The sequence below is a fragment of the Lepeophtheirus salmonis genome, chromosome 3 (genome assembly GCF_016086655.4).
Source record: "Lepeophtheirus salmonis chromosome 3, UVic_Lsal_1.4, whole genome shotgun sequence".
NCBI classification, from domain to species: Eukaryota; Metazoa; Arthropoda; class Copepoda; order Siphonostomatoida; family Caligidae; genus Lepeophtheirus; species Lepeophtheirus salmonis.
This window is the reverse complement of record NC_052133.2, coordinates 43,145,797-43,154,858: the sequence shown is the minus strand read 5'-3', so window position 1 is coordinate 43,154,858 and position 9,062 is coordinate 43,145,797. Positions and strand designations below refer to the sequence as shown.

General features: G+C 30.6%; 2 non-coding genes and 1 pseudogene across 2 annotated transcripts; 2 read left to right on the top strand and 1 right to left on the bottom strand.

Moving 5' to 3' along the window:
• Window positions 1-1,870: 1,870 nt before the first annotated feature.
• LOC121113969 (myophilin-like) lies at window positions 1,871-2,350 on the bottom strand (annotated as a pseudogene).
• A 4,093-nt stretch (window positions 2,351-6,443) lies between these two features.
• On the top strand, window positions 6,444-6,516 carry TRNAV-UAC (transfer RNA valine (anticodon UAC)). Its single transcript has one exon. It is a non-coding gene; the product is annotated as a tRNA-Val (tRNA).
• A 1,644-nt stretch (window positions 6,517-8,160) lies between these two features.
• Window positions 8,161-8,233, top strand: TRNAV-UAC (transfer RNA valine (anticodon UAC)). The gene has a single exon. It is a non-coding gene; the product is annotated as a tRNA-Val (tRNA).
• Window positions 8,234-9,062: the final 829 nt, after the last annotated feature.

Genomic DNA, 9,062 nt, shown 5'->3' with positions numbered 1-9,062 from the left:
GATACTGCACCACAAATCTTTTATATTTAAAAAGTTTTATGTTTTAAAAATCAAATTGCTCGTCATTTCTTGGAATTTTTTCCTCATAATTCAATTTTAATATAGGGAGACCGGAGACAGTTTTATGATTCTAGCTTTTTTGATATTCGAGAAAAAGGAACTGTTACAACTGTTCTTGTTCTCTCCTACATTATACAATGTGTGGTAACGTAGCTTCCTTTTTATAATGCCTGGCAATCAAGCTCTAGTTGTAACAACAGAGATCTTTTCCATAGGTGAGATTCTAAAGTTTTCTTGGAAATACAGTTTGTGTTGGTGCAACAAAAAAAATAAGGCAAAAAAATTTTATGACAGAATATTGTATTGAACTTAACTAATTGCAATTTAGCTCCTGAGTTTTTATTGGTATGATTTATGAAAATATGTAAATTGCTTCAATTTCTTTTTTACCAAAAACAATCTTTTTAATTCATTTTCTTTGATTGAAATTGGCAAAATTATCTATTCTCAACGGATAAGGTTGCTAGAGAACTAAAATTGGTTCTACTAGATTTAGTGTTATACAAAGATTTTAAATTGGCGTAGTTTGTCGAAATCGAGTAATTAGAATCGGATTTATTCCGGCAAAAGCAACATTTTTAAGACCTTACGGAATCGCTAATAAATAATTAACTAATCATCCACAATTACAAAATAAGATATGTTGCTAATTATATGTGGCATCTTTTTGATTAAAATACCTTAAACCTGTGAAAAAAATACCTTGTGTTTAAATACCAAAGTTGTTTGTATTCAACAATGGGGTGCATCACCTATCTGATCACATTTTCAAAACAGTGTAGAACAAACCTTAAAATATGTACTATAATTATGATATAGAAAAACTTTTATAATTAACAAACTTGGTTTATCGTCTTTTAGATAAAGGAATTTTAGATGTCATACCCTGTATTTCATGATAAAAAAAAGGACATATACATATTATGTACCCAGTAGTCTATGTATAATTGTATCTTGAATAATACCATGACATGTTTTTATTGAGTTCTATCTATTATAATTAACATATTTAGCCTTCCATAGAGCTTTATAGAAAGCATTAATTCTTTTTTTAAGGGAGGAGTTCCAGTAATAGTGGTTAGACCTTGTATATGTATAGTGTTTGTTAGGGTGAGGCGGATACCCCGAATTTGTAAAAAACTACTTTTTTTCGGTACAGTTTATTTTCCTTAAGAATATATATTTGTGCAATTACATTGATATATATATATATATATGTTTTTTTATTTTGAAAAGTTTATATATTGTTGAATATTTGAAAGGATGCATTTTTGTCACTAATGAAATCTCACAGGCGTTTTGCATGTAGCATCAAGAGAATATACAGAGTGCATTATATTTTATTCAACTCTATGTATCTCATCTAAATAATGGAGTAAAATATACAGAAGCACTGGTTAAACTGAAATAACAAAGTAGTCATATTAATGAAGCTCTGCAGGCATTTTGGATGTAGCATCGAGTGTTTACACAGGGCGTATTGCATATAGTACTACTCTCTGGTGTATATTACATACCAATACAGTATTAAAAAGTAAGCATAATATACAGGGTGCACAAGGTAAAAAATGAATTAATCTAGCATGTGTTAAGTTCAGCTTATATTAAAAAAGCAAAAAGAGCATAATTTTATGATAATTAAATAAATTATGGACAAATACTACACAATTCATCAAATTGATAATGACTATTACCAAATATACAGTTTAGACTCCCTCTTACGATTATTTATTAGTAAACGATAAGGTGTTATACACTGATTCAATGAATAATGTCGACTCAGTATTATTTATGTTTGTATGTTAACCATTTAAATATGTCGTATGTTTCCCATTCTTCAATGCCCTGCTTGAGAAGCTCCCACATTTTAGCCTGCTTGAAGCCCAATTTGAGAATCCCATCCACCTTATATTTGGTCTTCTGTGAAATTACGTTCATTTTTTGACCAATCAAAGGAGCTGTGTACTCGGGTCAAAAAATTTCTAGCCTTAAAGAGATCAGGAGTTCGAAAAATTTCTTCTTCTGGTATTCCATATTCTTTAGCGGCTCTTTGTATTTATACTAATAATTATTGTATTTATATTTTTCATTAAGAGAAAGGTAAATCCTTAAAGAAAGGTTTTCTTTAATTCTTGCTATAACTCCTGGAGATATTTTTTTCATTAATTTGCATATAATAACTCCTTTCTGTAGAATTATATCAAAAACCATCCTGGGATAAGATATTTTCTAGAACAGATGCAATCTACTCCAAAATTTTAGTTCCTCCCATGGCCGAACTTGAGGCCATTCTCAATCCTTCAAAATTAAATCTGGATTATATCAATGATTTGATCAATCACATTAAACAAATCATAGAACTCTTTTATTTTTATTCTTGAGGAAGGAACGTCTACGTATTGAGAAGCTAAGTGTGAGTGTGCTCATGAAAATAGGTAGAGTAATGTCATTGACTTTTGGGGAAGTTATTTTCAACTTTTCAAATGGGATTAAATAACTTCGAATAATTATTCAGCAATTATTAAAATATTGAATTAGTATTTGTGAAGAATGAGTGACAACCAAACTATACATCTGTAGTAAAGTAGTCCTTATTGACTCAGTTGTCTAGTGATACTCCAATGGGCTACTCCATATGGTAGATGAGATTTACAGAATTATACATTTCTTTAATACAAAAAATATTCTGCACTAGGTAGAAAATGTATTAAGAACAAAAAGAAGGTGTAATAAAAGAATATGAAACATTGATATTTTAATCCCGTGTTGGCAGCTAATAACGTTTACTCAGCCATCAGAAATTTGGCAAGAATGATTTTTTTAATGAAATATAACTAGCCATATTGGACTTTCTCACTTTTGGGGTTTCGGCCCATCCTATTGTACATGTTCGAGTAACGTTACCAATGTGAAGAAAAATAATTTTTATCAAATTATACTCTTAATTACCTAAATAGAAAAACTCTTCCATGGAATTTATATCACAAGGCCTACGCAAAACACTGGGGAAAATATGGACTGAAAAGAAATTGACATAACTTTTACATGTCTTCAATTATTTAGTTAATTATATTGTATATTTTTTACATGCAAAAATAAAAATATTACAAGCAAAATCAAAGCAATTCCGAACTATTCATAATAGCATTAATAATTAAAATATGACCAAAAACCTTAAATTAATATTTAATTCTTACAAAGAGAGAACATCGAGAAAGGGACCCTACGACCTTGACAATTAATATCTTGGTAATACTTTTCAATAAAGTAGGTGACCCCACACCACCTTCTGACAGGGGGCATGGAAGCTAGAAGGGTCGAGAGGTACAATAAAATCCTCACATAGATCAAGAAAAATGGGTCAATTCTGAAAAGGAGTTTAGTACACCACACATCCAGCCCAAACAATACGTTTGTGGCCTCTGATGGGGAAAAAATGTATCCGTTCTTTGTTAAGGCTAGATGGAAAATCGAACCAGGAGTCCTACTATAAGGTTCTAATTTACACCATCCTGTCATTGCAGAAGACCAACTGTCTGGGGGATAACTAGATGTGGGCTCAGGACGATCCCCCCTCTCACACGTTCGCCAAGTGAAAAAAGTTCTGCGTAGATAACATGGCTTGATTCTGGTCCAAAGACATATGACCCCTTCCTCACCAGATTTGAACCCACTGGACAAGTCTATATTGGGCAATTTGGAGTGGGGAAACGAACAGGACCTCAAACACAAATGTGGACTCACTAAAGTCATCCATAGTGGTTGCATGGGACAAATTGTCAAAAGAGTGTGTCATCAACTCTTGCATGACCTTGATGCGACGTGTAAAGACTGTGATTGATTATGAAAGTTGCCATATTGAGTAAAAAAGTTTTACTAAAACCTTGTCTACATTTTTTATTAACATAAATTTTTTCCTATTATTGATGTACATATTTCTAAATCCATCTCTCGAGTCCACGTTTTGCTGCCCAACCCTGTGTATATATTATATATATACCAACATGTAAATACGGTGTGTTTTTCAGCTGGCCCGTTAATTAGTAATTGGTAGATATAGTACGAATTTCATTTTCCTTAGTAGTTATCATTACTATTTAACTCTTGAGTAGTGAACATCCTTTCCTAAATATATTCAAAACCTGCTTGAATGTTCCTATGTGCTCATAAAAGATGGAGGGGTAACCCTGAGGATTTGTTGCAGAGATTAATTGAATGTTGGACTAGTAACCCTATGATTTGTAAGTCCTTGTTGGATAAAGTATAATTGGGGATCCACATTGGAATGTCATTGTTAATTTTTTTCTTTTCTTTCTTATTACAGCTGAATATAGCTGACCTAATAAAATATAGAATTATTCTTCCTCTCCCCAAAAACATTCTTCAAATTGTTAGGATTACATTGTTGATTTTTAGTTTCATTTTTGTATATGTCCAATGCCACTTCCACACTGGATTTTCACCTTTGTATATATATATATTCGAGTATATGTTCTTTCCTTCTCTAAGAGCAACCTAAAGACATCTTTTACTACAGGACTTGAACGCTAAAAACGAGCGCCTGTATTTTACATGAACATTTTCTTATTAGAAATATATATTATTTAATGCTAAATGTATACCACAATTTTGTTTGGATTAATTGATTTTTAAATTAGGCACCACTTATTATACTTGTAGTATCAGTTACATCGAAACTTATTAATTGAATTATCATAAACATGATTATGACTTAATAATATTTATTTTATCTCTCCAGAGTTATACATAATAAATCTATTAATATAATATTATAATTGCATGTGTTAGTTATTTTCTCCAAGGACTTATATCTTCATCTCGGACAAGTGTATATTTTTGGAGTTTAGATATCCATTGTTATTGATATAGCCTTTGTTTATTTTGTGAGGATTTTTTAATGTTATACTATCATTTGCCCATCTTCTAAACTCTGATAATGAAGTATTACATATATAAGTAACCTTATTATTTTTTATAATTAGTGAAGGAAGCGCTGCCCAATATTGTCATCAACGACACTCTTAAAAATGTAATGATGTACATGAGTCGTCTTTTACATATGAGGATAAACATAACAAGGTCCATTATATAAGTCACACAATGTCAAGAATTTTATAAAGTCCTACAATTTTAGTATTAATCCAATGACGTGTGCAAGTTGATAAAGCAAAGGTCAACCATTTAAGAGAAATTTAATAAACTATATAAGTTGATTAGTTTAATCTTTTACTATAATTTATTCATCTTGTGTCTTCACTGTAAAACTTTGTATGAAAATTTTGAACGATAATGACTCAAGAACATAATTTATTTTCTTTCAGTTAGTCAAATGACTTATCTTCAAACATATATATATATATAAGTTTAACTCATACAAAAAGAGTTTTCTTTCATATTAACAATTGTATGTGATGATAATCATTGTCTTGTAGAATAATTTCGGCATATATTGAATATAAATTCAAAGTTACGAGTATACTGTAAACGGAATTGCTCACAAGTAATTTTTACGACCATTAGTAGAATTTAAATTATTGAGAGATAAGATTGAGTGAAGTCTCAAAAATACAGCTGCGAGTTTATGGGTACGTGAATAAGTAAGTTTAAAGCCTTGAGTCGTATTAAAATCTGAATTTTGTCAAACGGACGACGAATGTTTAAAAAAAAAGAATAACGAGGCAATCTTAAGAATATTTGTAAGGAAAGGGGAGTAGCTGTCGTGACGTTTCATTAGATTAGCTGTGGCTTGCTATGAGATGAAGTAAATAAACACAAATTCAACTCCATATATGTATAGTATTGAATCATAGGCAAGAATGACAATGATTTCAATCATCATGTCTAGTTCGATTGCAACAAGTACTTACACCGATAACTCCAATGAATTGATTTTTCTGATTTTTTTTCTGTAGATTTTTAAGTCTCAAAAGAAAGGAAAAGTAATTTTTTTTGTTTGCCTTCTAGGCCATGGCGGCCTAAAAATAGCATTTTTCTAAAAAGAATTCTTTACTAACCAACAACTACTTCATATGAAACAAAAAATCAAGACGGTAAAATCCTAAGAAGTATTATCGCTGTATGTTAGTATGTATCCTTGCACACGTTTACTGAAAGGTTTAAAAAGAAGAAAAAAAGGAAAAATTAACTCAAAGTGAAGAAAAAAAAAATTCAACGGTCAGGGCTTGAATATTTTTTCGTCTCTCAATCTTATAATCTCCGTTAAACATGAAGTGAGAATAGTGCTTATTTTAAGTATATATTTCTATTAAAAAGTAAAATAAACTTTTATAAATTAGATAAATGAACTTAAAGTATTGTTGTAATATATAATTGTGTTTTTGATATTATATTATACATATCAAGGTTTCGTAGTGTAGTGGTTATCACGTCTGCTTTACACGCAGAAGGTCCCCGGTTCGAGCCCGGGCGGAACCAGTATACTTTTTTCAACTTCCTTATTTCTTAAAAGAGTCTTAAGAACAGGAATAAATACAACAACACGGTAGTAAATACATGGGTTTATGTATTTAATTTAAGATCCCTAAACCTTTTAAACCAATATTATACTCTCAATATTTTATTTAAGGTGTTTTTTTTATTTAGGTACAACTTTAATTTGATACAGAACTATTATAGTAAATTATTAATTATAAAGTAAGAATAGAAAATTTCTAATTCGTTTAAAAGTGGAAAACCCAATAACAACTTAATACATCATTACATTTTAGTAAATTAACAATTATATAGTTAGTAACTACGTCATTCCAGCTGTTGCAGTTACCAGAAAGGACCAGTCTTAGGACTGACAAATTTCATTAGAACCAGACTGATATAACTGCAAACTTTTCAGGTTTTTTTGTTTTGTTTTTTGGTCAATCTAACACATCACCTTTATCGAAAAATGAATAAAGGGTTTTGTGAAGTGCAAAAAATAATAAAACTGTAATTATTGTCTACTAAAATCCAAACCTGTTTAATATGTTTCTCTGAAATTACGAAGATATGTTCACTAGTTAAATACACAGCACCAAAAAAAGTTTAACGGGTAACGTTGGTTACCACATTTATCATATGTACGTGTATGGCCACAAAAATTATCAGAAATTTGTTATTAACTGCCAAATTAGTAATTTCCTTGATTCCAAAATTTAGTAATCATGGCATTTTCATTCTTGAAAGTCTAGTTGAACGGATTGTGAGTCGAACCGAGTAAATAAAATAGAAAAGGAAAAGGTAAACTATTAAATGACTACGCATACCCACTATCCGTTCTTGGTATGTTCTTTTAATTAACGAGTTGGAGTTACAAAAAATAGGTATATGTAAACATTATTGTATTACAAGTACTCCATCCCTTGTAGGAATTGTCTTTGAAGTCCATATATATATAATATAACTTTGCTTTTCAAGGAGTTACCGTGAATCGAACTTACACACATTGAGTTCAAAAGAACAATTTCTAACGAGAGCGTTGTAACTTAAGTTGTTCCATCGGAAAATGTCTAACTTTTCAGGGAAATCCCACATATAATTTTTTTACTAAGTAGGTATGTCTCGCCTTTGCTTGTACATAAAAAAATTAAATAATTGATAATTATTCTGCATAATATAAATATAAAATAATTTATTTTTTTATAGGTTGGATCTTGTTACGGAACTCCATAAAACAAGACCTGTGGGGGCTAAAAAACCACCATGCACTATTAATGATAATGGTTCCACTGAAGAACATGATAGTTAAGAGTATAAGGTTAGAACTAAAGATACTTGAGGGAAAGAGGAGACTAGACAGTTGAAACAATAATGAAACAAAAGAAGACGTATTTAATTTATATTAACTCATTCAGACTATTAGTGGTGGATAGATCATACTAATTTTCTTTTTTAATTGATCTGATTTTTTTTTACTATTCAACGGTCTGAAAACCCGATTAATCTGTCCTTCAGTCCTAGCTTTCTTTTCATATTTTCACTCCTAGCTGTGATTGAGGAATATAAAAACAGAAGAAAAAAATTAATAAATGAACAAAAAGAACTAATTATAAATATATACACGTTTGTTTTTAGTTTCAATATCAGGGTTTCGTAGTGTAGTGGTTATCACGTCTGCTTTACACGCAGAAGGTCCCCGGTTCGAGCCCGGGCGGAACCATTCTTTTTTTCAACATTCATTATTTCTTAAAAATGATTTAAGATCCAAAAACTTTTTAAACCAATATTATTCTCAATATTTAGGTTTTTTTTCTTAAATTCATATTTATCTATTTATGTACAACTTTACCTCGATACAGAACAATTATAGTAAATTATTAATTATAAAGGAAGAATAGAAAAAACAAGATAACATGTTCGTAACAAGATCGTGCTACGACATGTAACGCATCTGGACTACCTGGAATTTGAACTACATGGTGGGTATTATTGCTCTGTTGACATTAAGCATTAGCAGAGTCAGGAGAGCCTTTTCTCGAAAAGTCCTGTTGAATAACCTGGAATATTTAATAAAAATACTTCTGAACCAGTTATGTATCTCCCACCACCACCTTATTATAAATAATGCGGAAACATTTTTTTAAACTCACAAACCCATCACCAACTCGAAACAAAAGGGAGTACGCTATAAATGAACTACAAGGTCCTTATTTACAAATAATAATACACCTGTGGAGAAATTTGGAATTTTTTTTAATATCGAAATAGAGTATTCTCGCCAACTATTCTACAGTTATCCTAGGATAGTCCCCTCCGTAAGGTAGCAGTGCTCAGCACTTTTGGAGTGATGATCTCGGAGATAAACTGGATCATAATGATGAACCCGGTAGCCAAAGAAAATATGAAGTTGGAGTGCATCATAAAAGATTTCCAACTTTCAAATAAAGAATTAGAGCTTAGAAACAGAATGAATTAGTGTTGCATCAGAAAAATACATCCCTTTTCAGTTAAAAAAACAACTTTTGTGGTGCATTTACTTTGTTGAGCAC